Genomic DNA, 19,268 nt, shown 5'->3' on the forward strand with positions numbered 1-19,268 from the left:
AAAATTACTTGAAATTTGTTTTGAGTCCAATTCGAACAAATCACTCCAAGAAATCGATTCTACCTCAATTACAAGTGCTCCAATTGGCCTGTGAACTGGTATATCACACTTTAAGATCTCCTAGGACTCATAATATTTCTCTTGTGTCTCTTTATTTTCTTCTCTCCCCCTTTAAAGCCCTTTAACATTAAATAATGTCAGAATGACACTGATATGTATAGCTCTGGATATGTATAGCTCTGAGTAAATGCATTATTGACAGTGTTAAGAAGCAGCCTGTTTAAAAAGACACTGTGCCGTTGCATGTGTTCTGCTTTTTAAAATTAAAAACATTCCAATAATTGTCCCGTATTGGAGGCAGATGCCTGCCCAAAATTCACCCCTTTTTTGGAGCAGCAGTGCAATGAGAAACCTCACAAAAAAGGCAGGCAATGTGCAGCCATTTAGGGGTAGTAGTAATGGCACCAGGCGGAGCAGCAGCTGCAGTCGCATCACTGGGCTGATCATAAATAGTGATGAGCGCTAGGGGTCATATTCGAATTCGCGATATTTCGCGAATATTTTGTAGAATATTCATCGAATATTCGCAAATTCGAATATTCGTTATATTCTACGATTTTTTTACTCGAAAAATCGGCAACGTAATGATCGTGTAATATGCGAATTTTCGTAATGCGATTAGACAAAGAAGATTATAGCACTATATTAGCTAAATTGCTCTATATTCTTTTTTTTTTTTAAATATTTGCTTTTTTCGAATATTCGTAATATTCTAAAACAAGAATATATAGCAATATAGCGAATATTCGAAAAAAAACGAATATAGAGCAATTTAGCTAATATAGTGCTATAATCTTCTTTATCTAATAGTTGTAATTTTTTTCCAATCTGAACTTCAGATGAAAAAAAAATTACAACTATTAGACAAAGAAGATTATAGCACTATATTAGCTAAATTGCTCTATATTCGTTTTTTTTCCCCGAATATCCGCTATATTGCTATATATTCTTGTTTTAGAATATTACGAATATTCGAAAAAACAAAGTTATAGCAATATAGCGAATATTCGAAAAAAAACGAATATTGAGCAATTTAGCTAATATAGTGCTATAATCTTCTTTGTCTAATAGTTGTAAGTTGAAAATTCGCAAACAACACTACTCCTAAAGTCAAATATACTTCAGTCTTCTCATTGGCCCATAAGCTAGAGACAGGGAGGGATCATGTGTACTGATTAAAAAAAAAGAATATTCGAAATTACGAATATATATCACTATATTCAAAATATTCGTGAATACCTATATTCGCGATAAAAATTCGAAATTTGAATATTCGTGATCAACACTAATCATAAATAGCCAGCAATGGCAGATCTATTCATTGACATCTGCTGGAAATGTGTGTATATCCTCAAGGATCCATGTGCCTGAATTATTTTGACAAAGCTAATGTTTTCTAAACGCGTAGGACAATTTTGCCTGCTTGGGTTGGAAAAATGCCACCTGCTATGAGAAAAACACTCCCTGAGATGACGCAAGAAGCTGGAAAACATAGTACTGTGATAGCAAACTTGTCCATTTCTAGCCACTGTTCCAATCTGCATTCCCAGAAGTCCATAGGGTCAAGGAACAGGGTATATGCCAGGGCATAGTCCAGGTACAACTGAACCTAGCTGTTCAGATACTGCATGTCCATTTACTGCATCAGGTTGGGGCAGCAGCTTCTGCTACTTGTTGTAGAAGAGACAGCGGGAGAGTGGGGACTAACATTTTGGTGATGGAATGGAACTGCACTGCAATTACCACAACTAAGTGGTACAGCAGCAACTGCACTGCCAGCAACCTTGGCCACGTGGGAGTTCAGTTTGCACACAAGCTAATTGCTGGTTGCGAATAGATTTCCCATGGCCGCACATTCTGTTATCGATGTCTCATGATGGAACAGAAGACAAGGAGGAGGAGGAGTATGAGCAGGAGAAGAAGAACCTGATGATGATGATGATAAGGTCACTGTACTGCTTGTGGATGTGGCCTGGCTGTCACAAAAAAGACTGGGAGAAAGAGGACAGACTCAGTTCAGGGAGAGCACCGCTGCAGCCAGACACTTCCTCTGCCAGTCAGGGAAATCTCAGCTCCAGTAAGCAGGGGACAAGGAGAGCAGGGCAGGCCAGACAGGTGCTGGTAGTAGAAACAAAAAGTGGAAGAGCAGCACAACCGGACCTTTAGACCAAAACCGAAATGCAACAGCCGCGATGGGACCGCAGATCCACAGCAGTCCAGGAACAGCAATGAAAGATGGTAGTCACAGCAGCATATCCAGTGCGTCATTTATTGGAAGCCTTGAGTGCACACACAAACAAAGTACGACGTTTCGGCTACGCAGTAGCCTTTGTCAAGTATACAAAAGGTAAAAACTGGCAATGTTAAATACAGATATGTGACCTCTCCCACCACATGTTGAAGCCAATCATTAAAAGGCTCAGCCCACTCAATGCATCAGTGCAATTAAAAACAGCCTCTTCAGTAATCAGGTTGTCTGAAACATATAATGAAATAAATGTGTACCTGAAACATATAGAACATCGTCCAATAGCGCTAGACATATTCCCATCCACCTCGGCGTCTGGCCAATCGCAGTGTGCATGTCCATGACGTCATCGCGCTATCGCCATGACGCGCTGCCGTCAGTCACGTGCATAATGTGTCATCAAGTCACATGATGATCACGTGTTGGGCGCAAGGTCCTTTGCACACATGAAGATACAACCAACTGGAAGGTCCTGTCAACAGACCTAAATGTTTGGCCTGTGTGTGTCAATGGGGACAAAATCATGTCTCACACACAGACAACAACACAGGGGCAAAGTAATATATCCACTTTATCTAGATGGATATTCCATGAGGTCGGACACATATAGAGCATGGCCGTCTAAAATTTAATGGATATGGGGAAAAAAAAAAAAGTGGTAGGTGCTGGTAGTGGGAGACTCAATTAGGGTGATCTGTCACAAAGACCAGGATCGTCGAACAGTGTGTTGTGTGTTGTCTTCCTGGCCCTCGAGTTCAACACATCACGGATCGGGTTGACAGATTACTGGGCGGGGCTGGAGAAGATCCATCAGTCATGGTCCATATCTGAACCAATGACAAAGTTAGAGGTAGGTGGAGCGTCCTTAAAAATGATTTTAGGGATTTAGGTCAAAAGCTTAGGGCAAGGATCTCAAAGGTAGCATTTTCCAAATTGCTACCTGTACCATGACCAACACAAGAAAGGCAGCAGGAGATTAGGGAGGTTAACAAGTGGCTCAAGAACTGGTGTAGGAAGGAGGGCTTTGGGTTCTTGGAGAACTGGGCCGATTTCTCTGTCAGCTACAGGCTCTATTGTAGGGATGGACAGCACCTCAATGAGGAAGGGGCAGCTGTGTTGGGGGAGAAGATGGCTAGAAGGTTAGAAGAGTGTTTAAACTAGGGACTGGGGGGGAGGGAGGGCAATTACGTTATAGGATCGGAAAATACCGGGGGCGAGGTAAAAGAACTGGGGGAGGAATGGAAGGAGGGACAAGAACAATTCAGAAGAAAAAGTGTAGGGTAAAAAATATACATAAACCTATTAAATGTATGTATATTAATGCCAGAAGCCTAAATAATAAAACTAAGGAACCGGAATTAGTGATGTGTGAGGAGGACTATGACTTAGTGGGAATAACTGAGACATGGCTGGATGTCTGGGCAGTTAATGTACAGGGTTACAGTCTGTTTAGAAAGGATCGCCAAAACCAGAGAGGGGGAGTGGTTTGCCTTTATGTAAAGTCCTGTTTAAAGCCTACAGTCCGAGAAGATATAAGTGAGGGACATGAACATGTGGAGTCACTGTGGGTAGAAACACATGGAGGCAAAAACAATAATAAAATACTTGGAGACCTTGGAGAGGTCTTACTGATGAAGGGAGAGTCTCCCGAAACGCGTCTAAGCAAAAGCCTATAGAGGATTGTCAAACACTAACTACGGTGTATGATCTAAACTACACCATAAGGAGCGCTCCGAAAAATATTGCAAAGATCGCGATCACGTGACCACCCGCGTCATACTACAGATGCGCGAACCACGCCCCGGCGCCACGAGGAACGCTAAAGACTTCACCACCAGCTCGCGTTGGACTTTGCAAATTCTTCCAGGAACAGCTGACCGTCATCGGAGGATCCGTCCCAGCAGCGCCGGTTGGTAGGTAAGTGATCTCTGAAGCCGGAGACAGCGCGGGACGCCGCGCTTAGGCACAGAGCACCTTTTCTTCCCACAGCACCGTGCAGCATTACAGCCATTTGACTTTATATATATTGTTTCTATACATACATCCTGAAGCCCCAGATCAAGGAAGACCATTCCTGGTTTAATACAAGATCAGTGTTAATCACCGCATATCTTCACTTGTCTTGTGAAGGATTATCCCACGGTGGAACTCCATTCATTAACTACTTTTTATCTACTAAATACCATTTTCACCATAAGTGGCTATTTTATTTTTACTCCAAGGAACATTTTTTTAATTGACTTTCATTTTGGACTATTGATCAAATTAATCTCATATTTTACAACTATATCTTAACCAGCATTTTTATCTATATACTATTCCTATAAATAAACTAGATCAGATTTTACCCATATATGAGTGTGCCTGCTTATCTCTTTACTTTCTAATAATAAAATACTAATAGGAGTTTACTATAAACCGCCTAATATACCAGAGCCCACAGAAAATCTACTACTAAATGATATAGACGAGGCGGCAGATCATAATGAGGTCATTATTACGGAGGACTTCAACTACCCAGATATAGACTGGGAAACTGAAACTTGTATATCTCATAAAGGAAACAGGTTCTTGGCAATAACCAAAGACAATTATCTTTCCCAACTGGTTCAGGACCCGACTAGAGGGACGGCCATACTGGACTTAGTATTAACCAATAGACCTGACAGAACAACAGACGTGCAGGTTGGGGGACACCTGGGAAATAGTGACCATAAAGAAATAACCTTCCAATTGTCATTCAAAAGAGCGTTTCTTCAGGGAGGAACAAAAATATATATAAAAAAAGCTAAATTTAGCCAACTAAGAGAGGCCATAGGCTTAACTAACTGGGACACAGTCCTCAAAAACACAGCTACAAAATTGGATATTTTTAAAAGCATCCTAAAAACTAATTGTGAGAGGTACATACCTTATGGGAATAAAAGGTTAACCCCTTAGTGACCAAGCCTGTTTGGGCCTTTATGACCAAGCGTTTTTCTTCCTTTTTTTATGGTCTCGTTCCAAAAGCTATAACTTTTTTATTTTTTCATCTATATAGCTTTATGAGGGCTTGTTTTTTACGGGACAAGTTGTAGTTTTTAATGGCGCCATTTTGGGGTACACATAACTTTCTGATTAACTTTTATTAACTCTTTCTGGGAGGGAGATGGGGAAAAATAGCAATACTGCCACTGCGTTTTTACATTATACATTTTTTGGCGTTCATTTTTCGGTACAAATAACATAATATCTTTATTCTCTGGGTCAATACGATTACAGTGATACTAAATACTTATAATTTTGTTTACGTTTTACTACTTTTTTTGCAATAAAACACCTTTTATTAACCCAAAAAATTATTTTGCATTGCCACTTCACAAGACCCATAACTTTTTTTTATTTTTTTATATGGAATTGTGTGAGGGCTTGATTTTTGAAAGACGACTTGTATTTTTCATGGGTATGATTTTGGAGTAAATGCCGCTTTTTGATCGCTTGTTATTACGTTTTTTTTCGGTGGAAACTAAGAATAAATTAGAAATTCTGTCTTTTTTTAATTTTAATTTTTTACGGCGTTCACCATAGGGGATAATTTATGTAATATTTATGTAGTCCCGGTTGTTACGGACGCGGCAATACCAAACATATGGGGGATATTTTCTTTTTGCAATTTTTTTCATTGAAAAGCAGATTTTCAATGGAAAAAAAAGCATATTTTTTTATTTTATGGAATTTTTTTTATTTAATAAATGTGTATTTTTTTTCTATTTTTTTTACTACTTAATAGTCCCACAAGGGGACTATAATATACAGTATTTTGATTGCTTTTAAAATGTAATGCATTATCTCTATAATGCATTGCATTTCAATAGCAATGCTATTCGAACATTGACCAGCAGGCTGCGCCAGAGAGGCACAGCCTGCTGGAAGTAACTGAAGACAGGCTCGGGCCCTCATCGGAAGCAAGGTAAGCTTCCCAGCACATCAGCACTCCGCGATCGCATTTTCGGGGTGCTGATGGGAGACAGAGGGAGTCCGCTCCCTCTGTCACCACTTTACATGCAGCGGGCGCCATTGCGCCCGGCATGTAAAGGGTTAAACAGCCCGGATCGGCACTCCTGCCGTTCCGGGCTGTTAGAGCAGGGACCCGGCTCTCATGTGAGAGCCAGGTCCGCGCTCCCCGCTGCACGGGGGAGCCGCGCGGCGCTTAAACTGTGCCGCCGTAAAAACGCGGCGGCCCAGCCTAAGGCCCCTTAGTGACCGCCGTAAAAACACGTATGGGTGGTCACTAAGGGGTTAAGGAACAAGAAAAAAAACAATGTGGATAAATAGAACTGTAAAGAAAGCAATAAATGACAAAAAAAGCATTTAAATCGCTAAAACAGGAGGGTGGCGAGGAAGCACTGAAAAAGTAGGAAAAAAGGAAAAAAATAGAATATGTAAAAAACTAATAAAAGCAGCCAAAATAAAGACCGAGAGATTAATTGCCAAAAGAGAGTAAAACTAAACCTAAAATGTTCTTCAATTATATAAATGGTAAAAACTATAAATCTGAAGGTGTTGGACCTTTAAAGAGTAATGAGGGGGGAGTTGCAGAGAGCGATGAGGAGAAAGCAAAGCTGTTAAATATTTTTTTCTCCACTGTATTCACTGAGGAAAATAAACTGTCAGATGACATGCAGAATGTAAAAGTTAATTCCCCATTAAAAGTGCCCTGTCTGACCCAGGAAGAAGTACATCAGAGTCTTAAAAATATTAAAATAGACAAATCGCCAAGACCAGATGGCATACACCCCCGTATTCTAAGGGAATTAAGTAATGTCATAGCCAGACCCTTATTTCTGATAATTAAGGACACTATACTGATAGGGAGTGTTCCACAGGATTGGCACATAGCAAATGTGGTAGCAATATTCAAAAAGGGTCCAAAAACAGAGTCCGGAAACTATAGGCCGGTAGGTTTAACATCTGTAGTGGGTAAACTGTTTGAAGGTTTTCTAAGAGATGCTATCTTGGAGTACCTTAATGAAAATAAGCAAATAACGCCATATCAGCATGGCTTCATGAGGGATCGGTCATGTCAAACTAATTTAATCAGTTTCTATGAGGAGGCAAGTTCTAGACTTGACAGCGGTGAATCAATGGATGTCGTATATCTGGACTTCTCCAAAGCATTTGACACTGTACCACATAAAAGGTTAGTATATAAAATGAGAATGCTCGGACTGGGAGAAAACGTCTGTATGTGGGTAAGTAACTGGCTCAGTGATAGAAAACAGAGGGTGGTTATTAACGGTACACACTCAGATTGGGTCACTGTCACTAGTGGAGTACCTCAGGGGTCAGTATTGGGCCCTATTCTCTTCAATATATTTATTAATGATCTTGTAGAAGGCTTGCATAGTAAAATATCAATTTTTGCAGATGACACTAAACTGTGTAAAGTAATTGCCATGGAAGAGGACAGTATACTGTATATACACTACAGAGGACAGTATACTGTATATATACTACAGAGGACAGTATACTGTATATATACACTGAAGAGGACAGTATACTGTATATATACTACAGAGGACAGTATACTATATATATACTACAGAGGACAGTATACTGTATATATACTACAGAGGACAGTATACTGTATATATACTACAGAGGACAGTATACTACTACAGAGGGATCTGGATAGATTAGAGGCTTGGGCAGAGAAGTGGCAGATGAGGTTTAACACTGACAAATGTAAGGTTATGCACATAGGAAAAAATAATGCAAGTCACCAGTACATACTAAATGGTAAAACAATGGGTAAGGGTCCATTCACACGTCCGTTTTCGTGTTCCGCATCCGTTCCGATTAAAAACGGAACGTTATGCGGATCCATTCATTTTCAATGGAATCCGCAAATAATCGGACAGCACTCATGGGGCTCTCCGATTCTGTGATTCCGTTCCGTTCCGTGGGTTCCGTTATTCGGATCCTGGAAAAAAAATATACCCTGTCCTACTATTTGTCCGATTTTGCGTTCCGTCATCCCATTCTAGTCAATGGATCCATCAAAAATGCGGATGACATGCTAAAAGCATCCTCATGTCATCCAGATTTTCGGATCCGCAAAAAACAGGAACGTTTATCTGGAAAGGTAAAAATACTGACGTGTGAATGCACCCTAACACTGACATGGAAAAGTGTAGTGTATGGGGACTGTAATACCCGTCACTACCAAAGGTCACTTGGTGTGCTGTCGTCCCTCCTTATTTATTGGGAAGTGGGTATATGTCATCTTTATAAAATGTCATGTAATGTAATGCTATGTATTTCCCTGTTACTGTGAAACTTGCATGTACAGGCCTGCTAGGGGTGTCATTCCAGCTCTTAGTCACTAGGGGGAGCTAGGGAGCCCTAGTTTATATAAGGCCCAGTCAGGGAAGGGAAAGTCAGTCTAGAGTTCAGAAGTTTCTAGAGCTGGAGGAAGCTGAGAGGGACAGAGGCAAGCAAAGGAAAGCAAGAGGTACTTAAGTCTACAGAGGAGGTACTTTAATAAGAATAAAACCCAAGGATATACGCCAGAGCAGGGCATTGGACCTTGGAGAAGAATTTCTATGTCCCAGGATCAGTCAGGAATAGAGTGCAAGCTCCTGTACTGCAAGTCCTGTGTTTCACACTCTGAAGTTGCCTTGCTTAATCTGTATTGCCTGCATCGACCGTATTGCAAAATCAACTGTATGCAAAGGAACTGCGCTTCCGTAAATGTCTCTATATGAAAACTACTAAAGTTGGAGTTCTGTTTTAACATCACGTGGTTCCTCATTTATTCCTGCTATCAGCAAATGGCGTGCCACCGTTTAATTGGCACTGGCATCACGAACTTTCTATCATCACCTGCCCTTGCAGAGAGTCAGCCGTACCAGGTTAGTGTCTATTGCACTACAACACCCAGGGACATTTACAACACAACTTGAGTACGCTGCACCTCTCTTTTGGCGTCACGAACAGGATACGCACGCTTTCTAGTGCAAGAAGTGTGAACTTTGTGCCTTATACAGTTGCCCTGTGACCAAAGTGACAATTTGCCTGTTTTATTCAAGTGGACTTTGTGGACTGAAAGACATACCCAAAGTGTACCTAAAACCCCTAAAAAGCGCTGTGCAGTGTTGCGCTACCCAGAGGAAGAAAATCGCCACATTGGAGTGTGGTTTTATGGACTTTTCATCATCCTGCTTGCTGTCAGTGAATAGACAGCGGATTTTGCTAAAGATGGCCACCGGCCGCCTGGAATAAAGTTTCCCGCGCTGCTGAGGACCTTCGTGGGCGGATCCCTGCAAAGACACAGAGAATCCCGCCCCTCGTCATCATCGCACCGCCGCGGCCCTGCTCCTCCTACGTCACCGCGTTCTCAGGACGTCCGGAATCTCACGAGACTTGGCCTGCGCAAGCCCGGCGATACCGGTAAGCACCTGTAACCGGAGGGAAGGGGAGTGTTCCGGCCCCTTTAGTCGCCAGCGGCCACCTCTCAATAGACTACCATGTCAGAACCGGGAGTGCCTGAGCAGCCGGCCCCGGGAGAGCTTGCGGCTCCTAATCATCCTACAGCCCCCAGCATGATGCCCTTTACCATGCCGTACTATTTCGGGGCCCCATGGTTCCCCCGCTACAGGGGAGAGACCCATACCCTAAGGGACTTTAAAGAAAAGTTGCTGGCACTATTCCGACTGTACCCTATAAATGCCGACCAGCAAATGGAAATCCTGCTGGCGCAACTGGAGGGAGCTGCCCGCAGGGAGGTGTTATCCTGGCCTGCTACTGAGCGGAGTACTCTAGAACAGATCTTCACCCGCCTCAGAGCCACTTTTGAAACTAGGACTGCCTCAGAGATAAAGATGCACTTCTTTGGCAAGAAACAGAAGTCCGGTGAGTCCCTCCGTGACTATGCCCTATCACTTCAGGAGGCTTTAGGGGCTGTAATTCAGATAGATCCCAAAGAGGCTGATAACCGGGACCAGACCCTAAGGGAACAATTTATAACCGGGGTGTCTAGTGAGCAAACAAGGACCCAATTAAAGATGCTGTCCGCCCAGCACCCTAACAGTGCCTTTCTGGACTTTAAAGAACTGGCTATAAAAATTCTGGGGTCAGCAGTATCTACGGAGTTAAGCACCCCACCTGAGTCATCAGCCTGCAGGCCAAAACCGCTTATCACTAACCAAGCTCAGGCCGGTCAAGCTGTTCAAGCTTCAGCTACCGATACTATCGCAATGCTGACAGAGCAAGTAAATCACCTCACTAAAAGCCTAGAGAGAGTGTGCAAAAAAATAGAGGAATGGGAAAAACCCATAATGACAGAAGAAGAATTCCTGTCACCTCCTAGGCCGTTCCCACCTCCTTACCAAGAGACTCACCCCAGGGATCCTGGGAGGCGTAATAGAGATCGTAAGCGGCCCGTGTGTACATACTGCAAAAAGCTGGGACACACAGAATCCACGTGCTGGCAGTTAAACGGGCAACCCCTGAGGCTGAGGACCACCCCTCGGGAGGTAGAACACTAGGTCCAGAGGATCCAAATTGGATGCCACGGTATGTAGGATCCCATCCTAAAATCAATATAGAGATCAACGGGGTCCCCTTTGAAGCCCTATTAGATACTGGGTCTCAAGTCACTACTATTCAGCTGCCTGCATTTGAAAAGTTCTGGGACACCAACCAGTTAACCCAGCCGCCTGAATCCTGGGTGGAGATTATCGCCAGCAATGGCAAACAAGTAAAGATTCACGGATACTGGGAACCCACCCTGCAGGTGGGAGAAGTAACCTTACCACAACAGGGGGTGATAGTAGTGCAGGCCGGCGACAGAGGAGGACATCCTGTCATTCTAGGCACCAATGTCTTCAGAAACTGTTATTCAGAAATACTTGCCGTATTACACCAGACTTTGCCCACTGCGTCCTCTGCATCCAAGAGGGTGATTCAAAAGACTATTACTGTGTTAAGTGCCCAGCAGAGGTTTGCTAATGGGAAAGGAGAAATTTGTACTGCCAGGATTAGTGATATTAAGCCTGTGACTTTGCCTCCTAATTCTCAAACTCTTTTATGGTGTCGTGCTGTCCTGGGAGTCCAAGGCCGAGATTATCCAGCCCTGGTGGAACCAATCCAGATGGAGGATTACCCTTATGTGAGAGCTGCCAAGTCCCTGGTGAACGTCTCCCAAGGTAAAGTACCTGTCCGTCTGATTAACCTGAGTGATCATCCTGTGGCGCTTAGTAAGCATTGCCGTGTTGCCCAGCTTTCTCAGGTATCCTTCCAAGACATCATTCGTCTTCCAGTGACAGAAAAGCCGTCAGCTGCAGTCAGCGGATGTTCACCGGTGACCCAGCCACAAGTGCCCTGGTGGGAAGAGCTCCATGTCGGGGACGAGAATACCCCCCAACAACAACAAGAAGGGATTATACAGCTTGTCAAGGAGCATCACCAGGCCTTCAGTAAGCATGCTACTGACTATGGAGAGGTTAGTGCCGTACAACACACCATACCCACTGGCTCTCATCCTCCTATCAAGAAGAGATACAGACCTTTACCGCCTACTTCATATCAGACTGTAAAGGAAATGATCCAAGAGATGAAAGACTCTAATGTAATCCGGGACAGCCGTAGTCCGTGGGCTGCCACCCTGGTCCTTGTAAAGAAGAAGGACGGGGGTATCCGTTTCTGTGTGGATTATAGGAAAATTAATCAAATAACCCACAAAGATGCATACCCACTGCCCCGCATTGAGGAGTCACTAACTGCTTTGGGCTCCTCTGCCTATTTCTCCACGTTGGACTTGACCAGTGGCTACTGGCAAGTGCCCATGGCCCCTGCAGATAGGGAAAAGACTGCTTTCACTACTCCCATGGGCCTGTTCGAATTCAATTGTATGCCGTTCGGGCTATGTAATGCCCCAAGAACTTTCCAGAGACTAATGGAACGGTGTTTGGGTCACAAAAACTTCGAAACAGTGCTGCTGTATCTAGATGATGTCATTGTGTACTCAAAAACATATGAAGACCATCTGAAACATTTGGCAGAGGTATTTGAAATCCTGATCAAATATGGTTTGAAGGTAAAGCCATCCAAGTGTCACCTGCTCAAACCTGCAGTAAGATACCTGGGGCATGTGGTAAGCGGAGAGGGCGTGCAACCTGACCCTGATAAGTTAGCGGCTGTCCGTAATTGGCCGGTTCCTACTACCGTCAAGGAGGTGAGGAGTTTCCTTGGTTTCGCAGGCTATTATAGACGGTTTATCCCCCATTTTGCTCAAATAGCTGATCCTATCCAGGAACTCCTGAGGGGGCAACCCAAGAAAAGTCCTAGAACTCCTGTGCCCATTGAGTGGAATGAGGAAAGAGAGATAGCGTTCCAATTGCTAAAAAAGAAGCTGACAGAGCCTCCTGTGTTAGGTTATCCAGATTATAGTAAGCCTTTCCATCTTTATACTGATGCTAGCAAGCGAGGCCTGGGAGCTGTGTTAGCCCAAATCCAAGAGGGGAAAGAGAGAGTGATAGCATATGCAAGCCGCTCCCTGAAAGGAGCTGAGAAAAATGACCAGAATTATAGTTCCTTCAAACTAGAGTTCCTGGCATTAGTGTGGACGGTGACGGAAAAATTCAAGGATTATCTGGCCGCCACCCCGTTCATTGCATTCCCTGACAACAACCCTCTGGCACATCTAAATACCGCTAAATTAGGGGCCTTGGAGCAAAGATGGGCCTCTCGCCTTGCCAACTATGATTTCTCTGTAAAGTATCGTGCTGGACGTACTAATGATAACGCTGATGCTTTATCCAGGCTTCCCACAGAGACAGCTCCTGATGATGTGCGAGATGCTTGGGAAGATGTAGAGATGCCGGCTTTCTATAACAAATTTGCCCAACAGGATCAGGCTCGAGCTACCAATAACAGAGCTGCAGTTCCTTCATCCTCCAGTAGGCCTGAACCTAAAGAAGAAAGGTGGGTGAAACTACAGTCTGAAAGTAGAGTGCTGGGTGAGTTGTTGGACTTCATTACTAGTGGCAGAGCCCCTGAGAGGATTCGGCGTAAGAGTGCAGATCCTGAGCTCATCAAACTGTGGAGACAGCGCCATCAACTCTTCATACAAAAGGGCCTGTTGCTACGGAGAAGCCTAGACCCAGTGTCCAACGAGAGAGTGCACCAGATTCTCATACCCCGACGAGATGCAGGTATGGTGTTGGAGATGTACCACAATCAATCTGGTCACTTTGGGGTCCAAAAGACTGAGGCTAATATCCGCCAGCGGTTCTACTGGGTGGGCATGAGAGAAGACATGGAGAAATGGTGTCGGGAGTGTGTAGCCTGTGCCTTAAAACGCGGTGAACACCATGATCAGAGGGCACCACTGAGACCCATTGTAAGTACCCGTCCTCTTGAACTTGTTGCCATCGACCATGTGAAACTGGAGCCTAGTCGCTCAGGGTATGCTTATGCCATGACTATCATTGACCATTTCACTAAGTTTGTTGTAGCGGTGCCTGTGAGAGACCAGACAGCCAAGACTACAGCCGAACTGTTCTGGAAGCACTTCCTCCTGCCCTACGGATGCCCAGAAAAGATCCTCACCGATCAAGGACCTGCTTTTGAGTCCCATCTGTTCCATGAACTGTGCCGCTTACACAACTGTAAGAAGATCCGGACAACGGCCTACCATCCTCAAGGTAATGGATTATGTGAAAAAATGAATCAGACCTTGATAGAGATGCTGAGGGCCGTGCCTCCTGAAAACAGAGGAGATTGGCCTAATCTGTTGCCACAGCTCATGTACACGTACAATCATACCATACATTGTTCCACTGGGTATACCCCTTTTTACCTGATGTTTGGGCGCCAAGGGACATTGCCTGCTGATCATTCATTGGATATACACGTACCTGATTGCATTAACCCATTACCTAACACCGACTGGGTTGCTGAGCACCAAAGGCGATTGAATGCAGCCAAAGCCATTGTTCAGGAACGTATGGACTTTGCTAGAGACCGACAGCAGAGAGACTATGATCAGGCAACCCAGGCAGAACCCCTGACCATAGGGGCCGTGGTATGGTTAAAGAATAACCGTCGTACAAGTAAACTGGACAGTAAATGGGAACAAAGTCCCTATGTTGTCACTGCAATCCCAAATGTTGGGACTCATACTTATGAGATCACCCGGGAGGGCAAGGGATCCCAAATTGTACACCGAAACCGGTTAAAGCTCTGCCTGACACCAGAACCCAGTGCCGAAAGTTCTGGATCTGAATTCCCTGTGTCAGAGTCAGCAATACAACCCGAGGATCCTATGCAGGCTGTCAGTGATCTAAGGTATGACGCTGATCCCATGCATTGGCTTCTGACACCATGGTTGAACTTGCTGGTGCCTGCTCCGGCACCTACTGTCTCTTCACCTCCAGAAGAGCCGGTTCAAGATGCCCTGGATCCAGTTCCCCCTCTCGTGGATATTGTTGTTCCTGTTGTTCCAGTTGTTCCTGACCAAGGTCTCGCTGATGGAGACCCTTCTGTTGCTCCTGTCTCTTCTACTTCGTTGCTAAGGGAAGAGGAGACCCCTGTACTGAGAAGGTCTACCCGGATGACCAGGGGACGCGCGCCAGTCCGTTTAGGAGACTTTGACTATTCTGGTGGTGTCTCCTCCCAAGCCGTTGCTACTGGTAATACCTTGTTGGACATTTGTGCGCAAGAATGGACTCCCCCACGTGAGCCCTTGCCTGTGCTACACCCACAGGAAACCCCTGGGTAGTTCCGTTATTATACTGTTTTATCTATTTTACTGTTCTATTATGGACTTATTCATTGTCATGGACTATCCTGGTTATAATGTTACGCTGTGCCAGGTCAGTGCCCCAGTTCCATTCACTATCCTGAGAAGAAGAGAACGACGCCCCTTGTCACTACCCTTCACCTTTATCAATTGGACCTGATCTGAATGTAAATGCAGATGAATTACATATATGTATGCCTGCATGTGTCTTTTTCTGTTTCAGGTAGAGATTCCAGTTGGGCGAGCCCTGATGGAGTACGAGGTCGTACTCAGCTTAAAGCAGTGGGGTATGTAGTGTATGGGGACTGTAATACCCGTCACTACCAAAGGTCACTTGGTGTGCTGTCGTCCCTCCTTATTTATGGGGAAGTGGGTATATGTCATCTTTATAAAATGTCATGTAATGTAATGCTATGTATTTCCCTGTTACTGTGAAACTTGCATGTACAGGCCTGCTAGGGGTGTCATTCCAGCTCTTAGTCACTAGAGGGAGCTAGGGAGCCCTAGTTTATATAAGGCCCAGTCAGGGAAGGGAAAGTCAGTCTAGAGTTCAGAAGTTTCTAGAGCTGGAGGAAGCTGAGAGGGACAGAGGCAAGCAAAGGAAAGCAAGAGGTACTTAAGTCTACAGAGGAGGTACTTTAACCACCTCAGCCCCCAGTGCTTAAACACCCTGAAAGACCAGGCCACTTTTTACACTTCTGACCTACACTACTTTCACCGTTTATTGCTCGGTCATGCAACTTACCACCCAAATGAATTTTACCTCCTTTTCTTCTCACTAATAGAGCTTTCATTTGGTGGTATTTCATTGCTGCTGACATTTTTACTTTTTTTGTTATTAATAGAAATTTAACGATTTTTTTGCAAAAAAATGACATTTTTCACTTTCAGTTGTAAAATTTTGCAAAAAAAAACGAGATCCATATAGAAATTTTGCTCTAAATTCTACATGTCTTTGATAAAAAAAAAATGTTTGGGTAAAAAAAAAATGGTTTGGGTAAAAGTTATAGCGTTTACAAACTATGGTACAAAAATGTGAATTTCCGCTTTTTGAAGCAGCTCTGACTTTCTGAGCACCTGTCATGTTTCCTGAGGTTCTACAATGGCCAGACAGTACAAACACCCCACAAATGACCCCATTTCGGAAAGTACACACCCTAAGGTATTCGCTGATGGGCATAGTGAGTTCATAGAACTTTTTATTTTTTGTCACAAGTTAGCGGAAAATGATGATTATTTTTTTTTTTTTTCTTACAAAGTCTCATATTCCACTAACTTGTGACAAAAAATAAAAACTTCTATGAACTCACTATGCCCATCACGAAATACCTTGGGGTCTCTTCTTTCCAAAATGGGGTCACTTGTGGGGTAGTTATACTGCCCTGGCATTCTAGGGGCCCAAATGTGTGGTAAGGAGTTTGAAATCAAATTCTGTAAAAAATGACGAGTGAAATCCGAAAGGTGCTCTTTGGAATATGGGCCCCTTTGCCCACCTAGGCTGCAAAAAAGTGTCACACATCTGGTATCTCTGTATTCAGAAGAAGTTGAGGAATGTGTTTTGGGGTGTCTTTTTACATATACCCATGCTGGGTGAGATAAATATCTTGGTCAAATGCCAACTTTGTATAAAAAAATGGGAAAAGTTGTCTTTTGCCAAGATATTTCTCTCACCCAGCATGGGTATATGTAAAAAGACACCCCAAAACACATTCCCCACCTTCTCCTGAGTACGGCAATACCAGATGTGTGACACTTTTTTGCAGCCTAGGTGGGCAAAGGGGCCCATATTCCAAAGAGCACCTTTCGGATTTCACTCGTCATTTTTTACAGAATTTGATTTCAAACTCCTTACCACACATTTGGGCCCCTAGAATGCCAGGGCAGTATAACTACCCCACAAGTGACCCCATTTTGGAAAGAAGACACCCCAAGGTATTTCGTGAGGGGCATGGCAAGTTCCTAGAATTTTTTATTTTTTGTCACAAGTTAGTGGAAAATGATGATTTTTTTTTTTTCATACAAAGTCTCATATTCCACTAACTTGTGACAAAAAATAAAAACTTCCATGAACTCACTATGCCCATCAGCGAATACCTTGGGGTCTCTTCTTTCCAAAATGGGGTCACTTGTGGGGTAGTTATACTGCCCTGGCATTCTAGGGGCCCAAATGTGTGGTAAGGAGTTTGAAATCAAATTCTGTAAAAAATGACCTGTGAAATCCGAAAGGTGCTCTTTGGAATATGGGCCCCTTTGCCCACCTAGGCTGCAAAAAAGTGTCACACATCTGGTATCTCTGTATTCAGGAGAAGTTGAGGAATGTGTTTTGGGGTGTCATTTTACATATACCTATGCTGGGTGAGATAAATATCTTGGTCAAATGCCAACTTTGTATAAAAAAATGGGAAAAGTTGTCTTTTGCCAAGATATTTCTCTCACCCAGCAGGGGTATATGTAAAATGACACCCCAAAACACATTCCCCACCTTCTCCTGAGTACGGAGATACCAGATTTGTGACACTTTTTTGCAGGCTAGGTGGGCAAAGGGGCCCATATTCCAAAGAGCACCTTTCGGATTTCACAGGTCATTTTTTACAGAATTTGATTTCAAACTCCTTACCACACATTTGGGCCCCTAGAATGCCAGGGCAGTATAACTACCCCACAAGTGACCCCATTTTGGAAAGAAGACACCCCAAGGTATTCGCTGATGGGCATAGTGAGTTCATGGAAGTTTTTATTTTTTGTCACAAGTTAGTGGAATATGAGACTTTGTATGAAAAAAAAAAAAAAAAATCTGCATTTTCCACTAACTTGTGACAAAAAATAAAAAATTCTAGGAACTCGCCATGCCCCTCACGGAATACCTTGGGGTGTCTTCTTTCCAAAATGGGGTCACTTGTGGGGTAGTTATACTGCCCTGGCATTTTCCAGGGGCCCTAATGTGTGGTAAGTAGGTAAATGACCTGTGAAATCCTAAAGGTGCTCTTTGGAATATGGGCCCCTTTGCCCACCTAGGCTGCAAAAAAGTGTCACACATGTGGTATCGCCGTATTCAAGAGAAGTTGGGGAATGTGTTTTGGGGTGTCATTTTACATATACCCTTGCTGGGTGAGAGAAATATCTTGGCAAAAGACAACTTTTCCCATTTTTTTATACAAAGTTGGCATTTGACCAAGATATTTCTCTCACCCAGCATGGGTATATGTAAAATGACACCCCAAAACACATTCCCCAACTTCTCCTGAGTACGGCGATACCAGATGTGTGACACTTTTTTGCAGCCTAGATGCGCAAAGGTGCCCAAATTCCTTTTAGGAGGGCATTTTTAGACATTTGGATACCAGACTTCTTCTCACGCTTTGGGGCCCCTAGAATGCCAGGGCAGTATAAATACCCCACATGTGACCCCATTTTGGAAAGAAGACACCCCAAGGTATTCAATGAGGGGCATGGCGAGTTCATAGAAAAAAAAATTTTTGGGCACAAGTTAGCGGAAATTGATATTTTTAATTTTTTTCTCACAAAGTCTCCCGTTCCGCTAACTTGGGACAAAAATTTCAATCTTTCATGGACTCAATATGCCCCTCACGGAATACCTGGGGGTGTCTTCTTTCCGAAATGGGGTCACATGTGGGGTATTTATACTGCCCTGGCATTCTAGGGGCCCTAAAGCGTGAGAAGAAATCTGGAATATAAATGTCTAAAAAATTTTACGCATTTGGATTCCGTGAGGGGTATGGTGAGTTCATGTGAGATTTTATTTTTTGACACAAGTTAGTGGAATATGAGACTTTGTAAGAAAAAAAAAAAATAATTCCGCTAACTTGGGCCAAAAAAATGTCTGAATGGAGCCTTACAGAGGGGTGATCAATGACAGGGGGGGTGATCAATGACAGGGGGGGTGATCAATGACAGGGGGTTGATCAATGACAGGGGGGTGATCAGGGAGTCTATATGGGGTGATCACCACAGTCATTGATCATGCCCCTGTAAGGCTTCATTCAGACGTCCGTATGCGTTTTGCGGATCCGATCCATCTATCAGTGCATCCGTAAAAATCATGCGGACATCTGAATGGAGCTTTACAGGGGGTTGATCAATGACAGGGGGGTGATCAGGGAGTCTATATGGGGTGATCACCACAGTCATTGATCATGCCCCTGTAAGGCTTCATTC

At 43.7% G+C, this 19,268-nt stretch overlaps 1 protein-coding gene across 1 annotated transcript in view; it reads right to left on the reverse strand.

Annotated features, from left to right (window-relative positions):
- The window catches only part of LOC120999663 (zinc finger protein 260-like), a 124,818-nt gene that overhangs the window by 5,130 nt on the left and 100,420 nt on the right, over positions 1–19,268 (reverse strand). The window lies entirely within an intron of this gene.

The sequence above is a fragment of the Bufo bufo genome, chromosome 4, assembly GCF_905171765.1.
Source record: "Bufo bufo chromosome 4, aBufBuf1.1, whole genome shotgun sequence".
NCBI lineage: Eukaryota > Metazoa > Chordata > Amphibia > Anura > Bufonidae > Bufo > Bufo bufo.